Source organism: Bubalus bubalis, chromosome 18 (assembly GCF_019923935.1).
Source record: "Bubalus bubalis isolate 160015118507 breed Murrah chromosome 18, NDDB_SH_1, whole genome shotgun sequence".
Classification (NCBI taxonomy): domain Eukaryota; kingdom Metazoa; phylum Chordata; class Mammalia; order Artiodactyla; family Bovidae; genus Bubalus; species Bubalus bubalis.
In genome coordinates, this window is record NC_059174.1 from 22,103,258 (window position 1) to 22,120,051 (window position 16,794).

Here is a 16,794-nt window from a genome sequence, read left to right on the forward strand (position 1 = left end):
GCCTATCTGAGATTATTGATATTTCTCCCAGCAATCTTGATTCCAGCTTGTGCTTCCTCCAGCCCAGCATTTCTCATGATGTACTCTGCATATAAGTCAAATAAGTTTCTGATATATCTTGAAATTTAGAAAGAATATGAACATTCTTTTCAGAGGTGTCTGTGCTGGGTCTTCGTGGCCGCACATGAGCTTTCTCTAGTTGCGGTGAGCGGGGCTGCTCTGCGCCACAGTTTGCGGGCTTCTCGTTGTGGTGGCTTCTCTTGCTGTGGCACCGGCTGTAGGGCACGTGGGCTCAGTAGTTTTGGTGTACTACTAGTAGCTGTGGAATCTTCCTGGATCAGGGATCAAACCCGTGTCCCCTGCATTGGCAGGTGGAATCTCAATCACTGGGCCACCAGAGAAGTCCAATATGGACTTTCTTAAATCTACCTCCCAAATAAACCTAAGATATGGGGAAGAAGAACAAGGATAAGATTAGCCTACCCCTCCAATTGCACCCCAGAAGGGAGAAGTTTTCTGAAGTCTAGAAAATAGTTCAGTTCAGTCGCTCAGTCATGTCCAACATTTTGTGGCCCTATGGACTGCAGCACGCATGGCTTCCCTGTCCATCACCAACTCCCAGAGCCTTATCAAACTCATGTCCATCATGTTGGTGATGCCATCCAACCATCTCATCCTCTGTTGTTCCCGTCTTCCACTTTCGATCTTTCCCAGCATCATTTCCAATGAGTCAGTTCTTCACCTCAGGTGGCCAAAGTATTGGAGTTTCAGCTTCAGCATCAGTCCTTCCAATGAATGTTCAGGACTGGGTGTCAAGCCCTCCTCCAGAGGATCTTCCCAACCCAGGGATCAAACCCACATCATGTCTAGTACTTACTAATTACTCAACACATATAAAAGATGATGATAAATCTTGCTATAGTACCCCAACGAAAACACGCATGCCAAGGCCACTCTCTATACAGCAGTATGGGAAAAAAAACATTCAAGGGCAATACCGTTAAGGAGCAAAATAGACTAGTAGCAAGAGCTGTGTTTCTTCTTGAATTAAAGGAGCTTGAGTGGGGCAGGCAGGGGACAAGGGCAAGCCATCCCAAGGGTGGAGCCACTGCCTGTCTTTCAGGGTCAGGCATCTTGTTTAAACGGAGGGCAGGCCTGCAGGAGAGCGAGATGCAGGCTCATCTTCCTTGAACAGGTAAAGAATCGTTTCTGAGCGCTCCCCATCTCTCTTGCTCCTGTAACACTGCTAAGGTTATTCTAATGCCTCATTAGGAGAGGCGGTTATCTGGTCTATGATTTTTTTTTCGTGGAGGTGGGTGGCAGGAAGCGGGAGGGGTGGACCTGTGCTTTCTAACTTACACGACTGACTAATGTGTCATTATAAAGGATCAGAAAAACACAGCTGATGCTTATTCTGTGGTTGAACTTATCACCCCAAAAGCTCTGGTGGCTTATAGAGTTTTATAAAGGAATTCACAATTCATCATTTTTGCTCAGACTGTTACCATTGTAACGAAGTTGCAAGGTGAGTCTGGCTGTCCATAGATTTCTCCTCCATCTGGTGTGCTGGCAGGTTCCTGTTGCCTCCTTAAAGCTTCTGCATTTTGCCCTACCATCCAAACTCTCCACGAATGCCCTAGGTCTTTCCTGTCGCACTAATCTCTTGCCATCTGAATCCCCGAGTCACTTATAAGCCACTCTGTTTTCATTTGTTGATCATTTCCATTTGTTCTGCCACCAGCGTGTTTATAAATACTATTTCACTTTGTCAAATTCAGTTTCCATATTGGACTATGAAATACCAGAAGGCAGAGCTCACAGGATCCGATCTTTATACTTCCATTTTATTAGGCTCCATAACACTCAAAATCACACTTCATCTCTCCCAAAGCATTTAATATTTATTAGCTATCAATCCAGCTAACTTTTATCTGACACATAATAGATACTCAATAAATGTGTGTTGATTGGCTGTTTGCTAGAGGAAAAAAAATCTATCATCATCCTCCCCTGCTTTAAAATCCACCCCCAACCCCCCAGGCCCCCTTCCCCTAAGATTTTTCTGACCACAGCTTACAAGGCTATTTGAAATTTACCTGCAACTTCTCTCTCCAACTTCATCTCCCCAAACTTACTTCTCACCTTGTTCCAGCCACACCTAATTTTGCACGATGTCCTGAGTCCTCCCATGGCTCTGGCTCTGCATCTAGGTGAGTGGCCTTGAACATGGTGGGACTTAGCAGGGGCTCAGATGGTAAAGCATCTGCCTGCAATGCAGGAGACCCGGGTTCATTCCCTGGGTCTGGAAGATCCCCTGGAGAAGGAAATGGCAACCCACTCCAGTACTCTTGCCTGGAAAATTCCATGGACAGAGGAGCCTAGTCAGCTACAGTTCATGGCGTCACAGAGAGTCGGACATGACTGAGCAACTTCACTTCACTTCACTTCAATTGGTTAAAGCTGAGAATGGGTGGAGCTGGGGAGGATTTGATCAACAAAATCTGTGTCCCCAAGAGGCATTTGATCAAGGAGACGCTGATATGATAGCCAAGCATCTGAGACGGTGGTTGGGACATGGCAGCAGGGACTATATGGGGCCTTGATTCTGCCTCAGATTAAAGGGAACAGAGGAGGCACCCCAGGAAGGAGCAGACAAACCTTCCATGTGAAGTCAAGGCCCAGCCGAGTCGTGTAGCATTCAGTATAGGCATCCAGGGCCAGTGCAGTTCTGAGAGCAAGATCACAAAAGCCACGTGCCTTGGCCAATGAGACTGAGGGAAGACTGGAAGAGCTCAGTGGACATGGACTTGGGGCACTGGACTTGGGTCAGCAAGACTAATTTCAGATCCCATTGACCTGGAATCATTAGGCTACTCTACAAATAACAGCAGTGTCATATCATAACCATTTACTCAAGAATTCAATTCTCCAGGCACAGCAAACACACACAAAGCAAAGGACAAAACAACAGAATGATTCCATCCCCAAGTGGCAGTCAGCAAGTGCCCAGCCTGGAGGGTGAGCTGGGGGGCCAGAATCCTGTTTTCTCTTTGGGGAAGGCACCACATGGCTTCTAAACACAGTCAGTTACTTCACCTGGAGCTTAACTGAAAAGACACAATCTGTTCCAGCAACGGGGAGGCAAAGCTGCCTAAATATTTGACCAGAGAGAACTTACCAGTGGCAAATAAGCTCATGAAAAGATGGTCAATATCATTAGCCATCAGGGAAATGCACATTTAAACCACTACACACCTATAGGAACGGCTATAATTTTATAATACCACTTGCTGGGAAGGATGTAAGAAGCTGGAGCATCAAAAATGGCTGGTGGGAATGTGAAATGGTACAGCCACTCCAAAAAAAGAGTTGGGCAGTTTCTTATGAAATGAAACAGGAAATTAACCATAGGACCCTGCAATCATACTCAATCATTTATCCCTGAGAAATAAAGCCTCTACTCCTAAAAATGTACATGACTGTCCACAGCTTTATTCATCATAGCCCAAACTGTAAAGAAACTACAAAGGATGTAATTTGAGTGTATCCACATCATGGAATACTTTTAAGCAATAAAAAAGGAATAACCTATTGATACACACACCAACTTGAATGGATCTCCAGAGAATTGTGCTGAAAAGCAACAACAACCGAAAAGTCTAATCTCAAATGGTTATATGCTATATATGTATGCAAACAAATGATTTCACTTCTTTAATAACCTTGAACTATCAAAAGTATAGAACTGGAGGGCAGATTGGTGGTAGCCAGAGGTCAGGGATGGGAAGTTGCTATCAAGGAGCAGAGTACAGGCAGACTCGTGATGACCGAAGAGTTCTGTATCGACGGAAGAGTTCTGTATCTCGATGCTGGTGGCGGGGATTTTATGAATCTACACATGGGAAAAAATTGTGCTTACTGTTTCTACATGCACACACAACTGTTGGAATCTGAATGAGCTCCGTGGACTGCAGCATTATCAGTTTCCTGGTTTTGATATTACAAGACAATTTGATATTGTATTACAGTTATCTAAGATGTTACAATCCTGGGGAACTGGCTGGAGGGCACACAGGACCTCCCTGTATATTTGGGGTGGGGGGGTCAACTTCCTGAGAATCTATCAGTTCAGTTCAGTTGCTCAGTCGTGTCTGACTCTTTGCGACCCCATGAATTGCAGCACGCCAGGCCTCCCTGTCCATCTCCAACTCCCAGAGTTCACTCAAACTCACGTTCATCGAGTCAGTGGTGCCATCCAGCCATCTCATCCTCTGTTGTCCCCTTCTCCTCCTGCCCACAATCCCTCCCAGTGTCAGTCTTTTCCAATGAGCCAACTCTTCCCATGAGGTGGCCAAAGTACTGGAGTTTCAGCTTTGGCATCATTCCTTCCAAAGAAATCCCAGGGCTGATCTCCTTCAGAATGGACTGGTTGGATCTCCTTGCAGTCCAAGGGACTCTCAAGAGTCTTCTTCAACACCATTGTTCCCAAATAAAAAGTTAAAAAAGAAACTGGTCCGGTATTGTATGAGAGGGGAGAAGGTGAGCACTCCCTTGACAAGAATGGAAGAGGCCCTTGGGCCTGACAACACCCCCATGGTTAAGGCATTGCCACCTGCTTCGTGACATCTAACCACTGCTTTTGTAGAGAATAGACTTGTGGGAGCAGTGAGGGAAAGTAGTGAGGGTTACGAATTGAGAGAGCAGCATTGCCATATATATATACACTACCAGTGTGAAATAGCTAGCTAGTGGGAAGCATGGCACAGTGAGCTCAGCTAGGTGCCGTGATGACCTAGAGGGCTGGGGGTGGGGGTGGTGGGAGAGAAGCTCAAGAGGGAGGGGATATATGTATACAGAGGGCTGGCTGACTCATTGTACAGCAGAAACGAACACAATATTGTGAAGCAATCACATTCCAATTTTAAAAATTAAAAAAAAAAAAACTAGTCAGGCTGAACAAAATAAAAGTCAGTGTTCCCATTTCCAACATAGCACCTCCCTGGGGGACTCTCAAGAGTAATTGTCACTGTAGATGATTCCTTGCACATAAGATGTGACTGTACTCTTGAAACTCAAAGCTCGCTCACGCTTGTACCTTAGAACTACACTCATCCCTGGGGACCGAGCTTCCCCTGGGCATTGCTGCCGTGTCTTCATGAATCCTGCTGGAAGGAGACCCCCTCTCCCCATTCATTGATTGCATGAGACTTCTTCAGACAAGGTCACAGGCACATCCAATAATCCAAAATGATCCTTTAACCAAACATATTTGGGATGCACTGGGCTAGACTGTGTTCCTAAGTGTCCTCTGAAACCTATGGACGGAAACAGTAACTACCATCTGGGCCTGTGCTACTTCACATCACTGTCTCACAAAACATTCACAGCAACCCCATCTAATAGTTACTATTGTTGAACTCCATTTTTTCCACGTGAGGAAATTTAGGCACAGAGAGGCTGAATAACTTGCCCCAGATCACACAGCTGGTAGCTGGTAGAGCCAGGATTTGAACCCTGGGAATCTGGCTCCAGAGCCTAAGCATCTAATCTCTCTTTCCCAGCTTGAGCTTGACTAAACCTAGAAGGTACTGCTGCTGCTAAGTCCCGTCAGTCGTGTCCGACTCTGTGCAACCCCATAGACGGCAGCCCACCAGGCTCCCCCGTCCCTGGGATTCTCCAGGCAAGGACACCAGAGTGGGCTGCCATTTCCTTCTCCAATGCATGAAGGTGAAAAGTGAAAGTGAACTCGCTCAGTCGTGTCCGACTCTTAGTGACCCCATGGACTGCAGCCTACCAGGCTCCTCCGTCCATGGGATTTTCCAAGCAAGAGTACTGGAGTGGGGTGCCATTGCCTTCTCTGGTAAAGTTAGGAACCAGAGTTACTTTCAGCCACTGCCACATGAAAGCAATGCATTATAGTGGAGCAGTTAGATCCCTGGACTTTGGAGGAAGTCATACCCAAGTTCCAGTCTCAACAGACCTCCACCACCACCACACACACACACTCACAAATAGCTGTGTGACCATGGGTAAGTGGCTTAACTTCTCTGTGCCCCAGCTTCCCTCCTGTTAAATGGGACTACCAACAACATCTATCACATAGGATGGTCTGAGGGTTAAAAAGAGAGAGTACACAAATCTCTTAGCATAGGGCAAAACAGAGTAACTGCTCAAAAAAGAGAAGCATAGCTTTTTGAGGAAGAGACTTTGCTCTTTGGTGCTGGGGAGTAAGTAGGGAAGAGGGGCAGGTTTCCATGAGTGTTTTTGTAGAAGAGAGCAATTCCTGATCCTTGATGGAAAAACAAAGGCACCTCCTCAAGGAACCCGCAGTGTGGAAGCAGTCCCCGCACTTCAGAGCCTGGAGATGGTCTAACGACCATGTCCCCTCTGAACAGAGTCGGCAACTGCTTTGGATGGGACCACCTGCAAAGATGGCAGGACTGCTAGGGTCACTTGATTCTTAAACCATTCAAGAAGCTACCAAGGTAGAGTTTAGGTGTGAAATTGGTAAGTACATGCTCATCCGCTCGTTCGTGTCCCATTCTTTGCAACCCTATGGACTGTAGCCCACCAGGCCCCTCTGTCCATGGGATTTTCCAGACAAGAACACTGAAGTGGGTTGCCACTTCCTCCTGCAGGGGATCTTCCCAATCCAGAGACCGAACACACGTCTCCTGAATCTCCTGCATTGGCAGAAAGATTCTTTACCACTGAGCTGCCTAACCCACCCCCAAAATGTTTTTTGAAGAATATTCTTAATATTCCTAAAAAATTTTTGTTCAGCTTCATAGAAAACTGGAGGAAATTTTTATCACCTGGAGGAAACTTAAAAAACAAATTTTATTGGAGTCTAGTTGATTTACAATGCTATGTTAGTTTCAGGTATACAGCAAAGTGAATCAGTTATACATATACATATATACACTCTTATTTTAGATTTTTTCCCTTACCATCCATTATAGAGTTTTGAGTAGAGCTGCCTGTGCTATATAGTAGGTTCTTATTAGTTATCTATTTTGTATATTATAGTGTGTCTATGTCAATCCCAATCTTCCAATTTATCCCTCCTTCCCTCTTGTCCCCTGGCAACCATTAGTTTTCTGTGTCTATGACTTGACTTCTGTTTCATGACTAAGTTCACTTATACCCTTTTTAAAGATTCTGCATATAAATGATATCATATTTATTTGTCTTTCTGTGTTTGATTTACTTCATTCAGTATGACAATCTCTAGGTCCATCCATGTTGCTGCAAATAGAATTATTTTCTTCTTTTTTGTAGTTGAGTAATGTTCCATTGTACACATACACCACATCTTCATCCATTCCTCTGTTGATGGACATTTAGGTTGCTTCCATGTCTTGGCTGTTGTAAACAATGCTGCAATGAACACTGAGGAGCCTGAGTCTTCTTTTCTAATCGTGATTTCCTCTGGATATATGCCCAGGAGTGGGGTTGTGGGATCATATGGTAGTTCTATTTTTACTTTTTTAAAGACACCTCCATGCTGTTCTCCATAGTGGTTGTCAGAGTCCACATTCCACCAACAATCCTACATTGTTCCTTTTCCTCCACACCCTCTCAGCATTTATTGTTTATAGATTTTTGTGGCTGGTGTGAGACAAAAAATCATTGTAGTTTTGATTTGCATTTCTCTAATAATTAGTGATATTAAACAACTTTTCACCTTTTTTTTTTTCTCCATCTGTATGTCTTCTTTGGAGAAATGTCTATTTAAGTCTGAAACTTTTATTTTTGCCGTCACCTTATTGACCTCATCTCCTGTGAACCTCTCCCACTTCCAGCCCTGGTTATCTCTCTCTGCATCATTCACTCTGGCTTCCATACACCGAGTCCTCACGCATCCCAGGGCCCCTACATTCGCTTTTGGCTCTCTTGGAACCCCCTTCATCCCGGTACCCACACAGCTCCTTCATAGTCTTTGGGTCCTTCTTCGACTGTCACCTTCAAAGTGAGGCCTTTCTTGGCTACCTTGTACACAATTGAGTATTAGGATTTTCAGCATGGAGTCCAAAATAACATTTAAAAATAACAGCTTTATTGAGCTATAATTCACCTACTGTAACCAAGATAACAGTTTTAAGATTGATGTTAATCTTTACCGCATCTAGTTTTATGGATTATATTGAGTGAATTCTAAAATACCTTTTCCCCTCCAGTTTTTACATCTCTGACATCAGGATGTATCTTACAACAATGGCATGTCATAGTTTAATTAGCAGCATTTTATTTTTTCTTTCATAACAATACTTAAATAACAGTGCATAACCAAGGGTCTCTTTGCATTGATGAAATGTGGCATCTAAAATTTCTATCACCATTTACTCTAAAGAGCTCAAAGTACAGAGCTGGACTGTTGATAAAGATGTAAAGTACATCATTAAACTGCAATAAAAAGAGATTCCATTCGGAGTGAGATAGCATCACTGGGGTGGGGGCATTGATTCCGCAGTTGCTTCTGAGTTCATCTGTGCTGGAGGGTGGGAAATGTTTTTGTTAATTTATGAGTCCTGCTCTTCTATTTAGAATCTTTTCCTTGTCTTCCCTCCCGTTTCTCTCTCTCTCTCTCTCTCTAATGCTTGCTGAGGGATTTCTTTTCTTTTGAGAATGTTAAAAACAATCATAATGAAAAACCTTCACAGAGACTCAGTCTTTGAAAACTGACATCAAGGTGAATGTCTAGTGGAAATTTGGGGCTTGCTGGGCTGCCACGGGCCGTTTGCATTTAAACAAGTGGTGACTTTGATTTAAGGATTTGACTTGATGGGTAATATATCCAAAACAGGAGATGATGTATATACTGTTTCCATCAGAAATATCAAGTTCTGTGTGTGATGTGTTTATTTCTCTGAGTGGTTATGTATTTAATAAATAATGTGTTTCAGTGGGTATTATTTTCATTTCAGTCTGTAATTCCTCCACAATATGTCTCAGTTTCGGGGGTGAATGACACTTCATAAATTATGAGCTGTTATTAGCTGCTTTCTCGTTGCATCTTAATTATTAGGCTGCAAAGAGAGGGCAGACTTTTATAAGCATTCATATTTTCTGTTTACAAGGCTTTTACTGACGTCTAATAAATTTAATTACCTCTAATAAGAAGAGGAAATGGAGTTCTATTTAGCAAATTCATAGCTTTGAAATGCATCTTGTAGCTTTATGAGCGTGGCAAGCTCCAGGAAGGTGAATGCCATTTAAGAAGCCGTGGCTGGGTTAAACTAACTGCAAAACTGTTAAATTATTTTTGTTTCCATTTTATTGCTTAACCTCCAGGGTAAACTTCAGGCTACCTGATAAAGCAGCCACTCAGGAACTTTAAACTTTACATGCTTTGCCCCACAGGGCCAAAGCCGACTCTGGTATTAAAGGTACATTTTTCAAACATAATTTTAGATTTGGAAATTGATTGTGTCTTGACCTACTTATTTCCAAGAGCTGTTCATTCCCGACTCCTTTGTTTTGCTCGTATTATAAATCTATTGTTCTTTCAGGAGGACTCCCAGCTGGTATGGGGGTGGAGGGAGGGGAATCAATGCAGTGAAGATGGACTCATTCTGCCAACACTGCTATCATTTGAATCAAATCCACAATTAACCGGACTCGGGCTGCAGAAAAGACACGCCAAGATCTCTGATCAACTGCTTCCTACAGAGGGTGGGAGTGGAGTAGACGGCTGGTTTATAAAGATCATGTTTGAAGGAAGAGGGATCCTATAAAATATTTAATGACTTATTTTATAGGGCATCAGATAATTTAGATTTTCCTTTTGGTTGGATGTCTTCCCAAATAACATTTTTAAGGCATCTAGATTTTCATTTATTGTAGCAAACAGACCCTTGGAAAAACCATACTACTTAGTGATGAATGCTTTCTTTTCTTGGTCTTTCTTCAAAACCTAAACACAATCTAGAGGTTAATAGGAGGGGCTTGTGAATGAAAAAGTGTCTTTTAAAAGTGCCCTCACGCCTGGAGTCTCTCTCTCTCTATGGGACTTGGCCACACTGCTCTGAAGCACTCCTAGGGGCTTGTCCTCATCTCTTTCTTGGTCCCCACCTACACTCTCCATCCATCCATCACGTCCGCAGCCTCAGAATCCTGTTTTTCCTCTATTTGCCAACACCTTATTTCTGTTCCTTGTTTTTTCCTCTGGGACACTGACAGCAGCTTTCCCAGGGATCTTTCATCCAGTCTGGGCCCTTTGAGTCTGTTATCCACAGCAATGGCCAGAATCAGCTTCCTCTAAAAGAATAAACACATGTGACCCAGCCCTACAGTAGGGTCTCAAAACACTCCTCAAGTCTCATCTCCTATCTCTGTGCCTGACTCCTCTCCTCCCTGAGTCCTGCCAAGCCTCTGGTTCCAATCTAATGGTGCTTCCTGTTTCCTAAATACAGCCAGTCCTTCCAGGGAGCTGAACAGACTCCACTGGGACATTCACCAGAAAGGTGGAGATTGATGGCAATGGATTTAAGAGTAGAGACAAAGTGGACACTGTGAGAAAATCATTTTTGTTTCAAATAATCTATATTAGACAGGAAAAAGAAACAATCAAGAAAGGGTATTTTTAACATATATTTTTGGCATACCAGTCATTTCAATTTCTTTTTGTAAGAATTGCTTCTTCCTATCCTTTGTCAGGGGCTTCCATGGTGGCTCATGCAGGAGACCCCAGTTTGATCCCTGGGTCGGGAAGATCCCCTGGAGGAGTGCATGGCTACCCACTCCAGTATTCTTGCCTGGAGAATCCCATAGACAGAGGAGCCTGGTGGGCTACAGTCCATGGGGTTGCAAAGAGTTGGACATGATTTAGCAGCTAACACTTTCACATTCTTTGTTATTAAAAAAAAGAAAAAATAGTCCTTTTAAATTGATTCCTAGAAACTCTTTGTATGTTTTGAATATCATCACTCTCTTGTATGTGTCTCAAATATTGTCTCCTGGTCAATCATGCATCTTTTAATGTTGATTATGGTATCCTTTATCACATATTGTATATTTCATCATATATGAATATTTGGATTTTTAATATATTCAAATCTGTTCATATATTCCATTATTGTCTTTTGTTTCTGTCCTACGAGCACTCCCCATCACAAATTACTCTTCGTTTTCTGCTGGTGCTCTGTTTTCTGTTTAACTTCAGATCTTTATTTTACCTAACTTTTATTGTGGTGAATGATGGCAGAAAAAGTTCTGGCTCTGTGCCCTACCCCGGTGTGTCCACTTGCCTTGTAACCAGTCAGTGGACAATCAACGATTCCTACGCTGATTTGAAAATTCATCTTTTTAAAAATTCTAATTTTTAAAATGTGTGTATTTTTAATTTATTTATTTCGCTGCATTGTATCTTAGTTGCAGCACGTGAGATCTTTTTTTGTGGCATGCTGAATCTTCGCTTGCTGTGGTGCCCAGACTCTATCTATGGCGCCTGGGCTCTGGAGTTGTGACGCCTAGCCTTGGTCGCTCTGCAGCATGTGAATTCTTAGTTCCCCGACCAGGGAACTTAACCACTGGACCACCAGACAAGTCCCTAAACTCTAGTTTTTAAAGGAGGATCGTCTTGAGTATGTTTACACACATGAAACAAGGTCCTTTGGACATCTTTTCACCCTGGCACGTGCTGCTGTGTCCGCCGGAGTCTCCGAGTTAGGATGAGCAGAGCCCCCTGGGAACCCGTGTTGAAAGCGCAGCATGAGTGAGAAATGCAGGGAGCGGTTGTTACCAAGCATAACCTAACCTGTCACAACCAGCGCATCTCCTGCTCTCATCTGAATTCTGGCCATAACTGTTTTCCTAGAGGAAAGGGAAGGGATGCTTACTTTTCAGTTACTGAATTTCTTTTTTTTTTTTCCCGTAAAAAGATTTTTTAATAGCAAAACATCTTGTACATAACTTAAAGTTTACCAGTTTAACCATTTTTAAGTATACAGTTCTGTAGCATTAAGTCCATCCACAATGATGTACAACCATCATTACTGTCTTCAGAACTTTAAAAAATTGTATTCATTTTTATTGGAGTCTAGTTGCTTTACAATGTTGTGTTGGTTTCTGTTGTACAGCAAGGTGAATCAGTGATACATATACATATATACCCTCATTTTTAGATTTCCTTCCTATTTATGTCACCATGGATTACTGAGTAGGGTTTCCTGTGCTAAACAGTAGGATCTCATTAGTTATCTATTTTATACATAGTAGTGTACATATGTCAATCCCAATCCACCAGTTTGCACCCCCCCCACACACCTTGGTAACCATAGTTTATTCTCTACACCTGTGACTCTATTTCTGCTTTGCCAATTAGTTCATCTCTACCATTTTTCTAGATTCCACATAGAAGCGATATTATGCAATATTTGTTTTTCTCTTTCTGACTTACTTCACTTTGTATGACAATCTTTAGGTCCATCCATGTCTCTGCAAAGGGCACAATTTCATTCGTTCTTGTGGCTGACTAACATTCCACTGTGTATATGTACCACGTCTTCTTTATCCATTCCTCCACTGATGGACATTTCAGTTGTTTCCATGTTTGGCTATTGTAAATAGTGCTGCAGTGAATACTGGGGTGTGTGCATCCTTTTGAATGATGGTTTTCTCTGAATATATGCCCAGGAGTGAGATTTCTGGGTCACATCACCTAGGCTTTGATAACCATTGTTCTACTTTCTGTCTCAATGAATTCAACTATTCTAAGTATCTGCAGCCATGAAATTAAAAGATGCTTGCTCCTTGAAAGAAAAGCTATGACCAACCTAGACAGTATATTAAAAAGCAGAAACATTACTTTGCTGACAAAGGTTTATCTAGTCAAAGCTATGATTTTTCCAGTAGTCATGTATGGATGTGAGAGTTGGACCATAAAGAAAGCTGAACACTGATGCTTTTGAACTGTGGTGTTGGAGAAGACTCTTGAGAATCCCTTGGATTGTAAGGAGATCCAATCAGTCAATCCTAAAGGAAATCAGTCCTGGATATTCATTGGAAGGACTGATGCTGAAGCTGAAACTCCAATACTTTGGCCACCTGATGTGAAGAACTGACTCATTGGAAAAGACCCTGCTGCTGGGAAAGAATGAAGGCAGGAGGAGGAGGGGACAACAGAGGATGAGATGGCTGGATGTCATCACTGAGTAGATGGACATGAGTTTGAGCAGGCTCCAGGAGTTGCTGACGGACAGGGAGGCCTAGTATGCTGCAGTCCATGGGGCCTCAAAGAGTTGGACACAACTGAGCGACTGAACTGAAGTACCTCATTAGGGAGAATCATACTCATGTCTTTTGCAACTAGCTTATTTCACTTAGTATAATGTTCTCAAGGTTCACTCATGCTGTAACACGTGTCAGAATTTCTTTCCTTTTTAAGGCTAAATAGTATTTTGTTTATCCACTCTTCCATCGATGGACATTTGAGTCATTCCCACCTTTGGTGGAATGCTGCTATGAACACTGGTTTATGCATATCTGTTCCAGCACCTGTTTTCAATTATTTTGAGTAATATACCCCTAAGTGGAATTGCTGGATCATATTGTAATTCTGTTTCTAACTCTTGGAGGAATCGCTCTACAGTTTTGCACAGTAGTTACACCATTTTACATTCCCACTAACAGCAAACAGGATTTCAATTCTTCCACATCCATGTCAACACATTGTTTTCTGTTTTTTTTTTTCTTTGTTTGTTTAATATTAACAATTCTAATGGGTACGAAGTGGTTTTTCACTACGGTCCAACTTTCTTTTTGGTTCATTCCTTGCCACAGGAGAACAAAATTTCCCATTTCCCCTAAAAATGGGGAAAATGCTTTCAGCTCCACTTTAGATTTGAAAGCAGCCCTTAGCCAGACTCTGACATGGCTGAATTCAGTCTTTTATCCCTGTTCTTCTTGTGTGTTATGCCCATTTCCAAATGCCTCTCCTGACAAGCCCTCTTCTCAACCAAAGCACTCATTTATACTAAGAAGAGAGTGAGATATCCTGAGAGCATTTGTTGTTTAAACACAAGGCTGGGGTAGGGGCAGCATTCACTCAGAGAAATACATTGCTGATGGCATAAGTACAAAATTTAGTGAGAAGATGTGTGGGGCGAGGCACCCCGGAAATCGTATAGACAAGAATGCCTCACAAGAAGGATGCCTCATTCCCACAAGCCACATCCTGAGTCCAGCCTCCGTCTGGTCCTGTGCTGCTCTCTGGTTTACTGTGTTTGGAGTTAGGCTGTCTTGGATGTATCTTTATGTTTCTGGTTTTTTAAAGAATTGAGTTTGTTAATCCTTTTTTAAAAATGTATATAAATTTCACATAGCATAAATTCACCATATAAACCATTTAAAAGTGCATAATTCAGTAGTTTTGAGTATATTTACAAGGTTGTACAACATCATGACTATCTTTTTCCAGAACACTATCTGATTTCATCACCCTCCCCCCCACCTCCCCCCCGAAAAAACCCTATGTCTACTAGTGCGTGTGTACATGCTAAATTGCTTCAGTCATGTCAGACTCTTTGCAACCCCATGGACTATAGCCTGCCAGGCTCCTCTGTCCATAGGGATTCTCCAGGCAAGAACACTGGAATGGGTTGCCTTGCCCTCCTCCAGGGGAGCTTCCTGACCCAGGGATTGAACCCATATCTCTTACATCTCCTGCATTGGTAGGCACCAGCTTGTTAGCAGTCGATCCCAATTCCCAATCATTTTTTCTCCCTTTTTCAAAATTGAAATATAGTTGATTTACAAGGGTGTATTAATTTCTACTGTACAGCTAAGGGATTGAGTTATATACAAGTGTGTACACGCACACGCACACACACACCCTTTTAAAATATTTTTTCCATGCTCTTTAAGTGTCAGCATGATTGTATGACTTTATCCAGAAGTTTCCTGATGAACACATAAAGCTCAACTATAAAACTCAGCATCTTCATCGGAACTAAGCTTTTAATTGGACTTCTAACATTCTGAGATGTTCTTAAGATCCCTCCAAGTGATGAGTCTGTGCAGAGTGTGAGGACTGCTGTGAGCACTTGGAATGGGGCTAAAGCTCTACCATGGAGATTCAGGCTGAAGGCGTCTGTTCAGCCAGGCCTGTCAGATTCTATCATCAAATGTGACATCATTGGCTCTGACAGTGCTTCCGAGTGCTGACCAGAGAGGCACCATCACTCCTTAGCTGTGTCTCTTGGGACCTGAACACTGGGCATGCTGCTTTTTGCCACCCCTGGGAAGTCCAGGGCTTGGAGCTGGGCCAGTGAAACCGGGGCTTCACCTGCCCACCTCCACTCCACTCAGGGTGCCTCTTGTTTTACTCCTGGGCACCTCCTGAGTCCTGTAAGAAGAGCCATCATGGGGAAACACATGTTCTTTTAGATTCCTGCTCACAAAGGAAGACAAGAATCCCTCCTATAGTTCAGCAATGATGAACAAGGGCATGTCAAGGTTGATGACAGGTTGATGATAACTACAGGGACCAACAAGTCAAAGTGTCAGTCACTTGGTTGGGTCAGACTCTTGGCGACCCCGTGGACTGTAGCCCACCAGGCTCCTCTGTCCATGGGGATTCTCCAGGCAAGAACACTGGAGGGGGTTGCCATTTTCTTCTCCAGGAGATCTTCCCAACCCAGGGATTGAACCCATTCTCCCACATTGCAGGTGGATTTTTTACTGCCTGAGCCACCAGGGAAGCCAACACCAAGAAGGAACCAACACCTACAGGAACCAACACCAAGAAGGAAAACCCAACAAGAAAATCCTGAAACCTGGATTCTCTCCACCTGGAAGGCAGCAGTGTCTCACTTTCACCAAGGGCCTGAACCTCTCACCTCTCCCCTTGACCCTCCAACTCGACACCATATGGTGGGTGCTAGATTTCTTCCCAGGCAAGGAGCTCCTTGCTAATAGTTCTCTTCTTTCCTCATCTCCAGCCCAAAGGCATCACTACCAACCCCTTTTAAGAGAAAAGTCATTTTATTTTGTTTTTAAATTGGTGAATATCATAACAGTCTGCAGAAACAAGCCCTGTCCTTCATGAGGTCAGCCTCTGACATGAAGAAGCAGGCCTCTTAGCATTTCTTCAGAATCATGTGTCTCTGGATGACTCCATTCCCATAGCATGAGAGGTTCTTACTTAATCTCTACATGAATAAACGCACCCACCAAGTGGTCCCTCCCAAAGTGGGAGTTACCCTGAAGGACAAGCCCAGCATCTACTGTTGAAAATACCAAGAGCTCAGAAATATTGGGCCTCAGTCTCAGACCTTCCTGCTAAGACGTCCTAATTCTCAACCTACAGAGTGGCCAGTCTGCATAACTGAAGGGAGATAGCAACTAGATCATTAACTGAATCCCAAAGAACATTTCAACTCAATGCCCATTGGCATTCATTGGAAAACTACCCAGAGCTGCACTTCCTGCCAGATCCTGTAGGGGAGTCAAGACTCTGGCCCAGGATATCCCCCGAGGTCCAGTGGCCGAGAATCCACCTACTAATACAAGGGACACAGGTTTGATCCCTGTTCCGGGAGGATGTTGAATGCCATGGAACAGCTAGGCCCATACACTACAATTATTGAGCCCCTGTGCCAAACTACTGCACCCCACAAGCCTAGAGCCTGTGCTCCGCAACAAAAGAAGCCACCGCAAAGAAGAACAGCCTCCGCTTGCCATGGGGGCTTGCTGCAGCTAGAGAAAGCCCATGTGCAGCAAAGAAGACTCAGGGCAGCCAAGAAAATAACTCTGACCTGGACAAACCTCCAGCCTAGTTTCAGTAGGAAAAAA

The 16,794-nt window shown here is 43.3% G+C and overlaps 1 non-coding gene across 1 annotated transcript; it reads left to right on the forward strand.

Annotated features, from left to right (window-relative positions):
* The first annotated feature begins 4,517 nt into the window (after window positions 1-4,517).
* LOC112580496 lies at window positions 4,518-4,642 on the forward strand. Its single transcript, XR_003104894.1, has one exon. It is a non-coding gene; the product is annotated as a U6atac minor spliceosomal RNA (small nuclear RNA).
* Window positions 4,643-16,794: the final 12,152 nt, after the last annotated feature.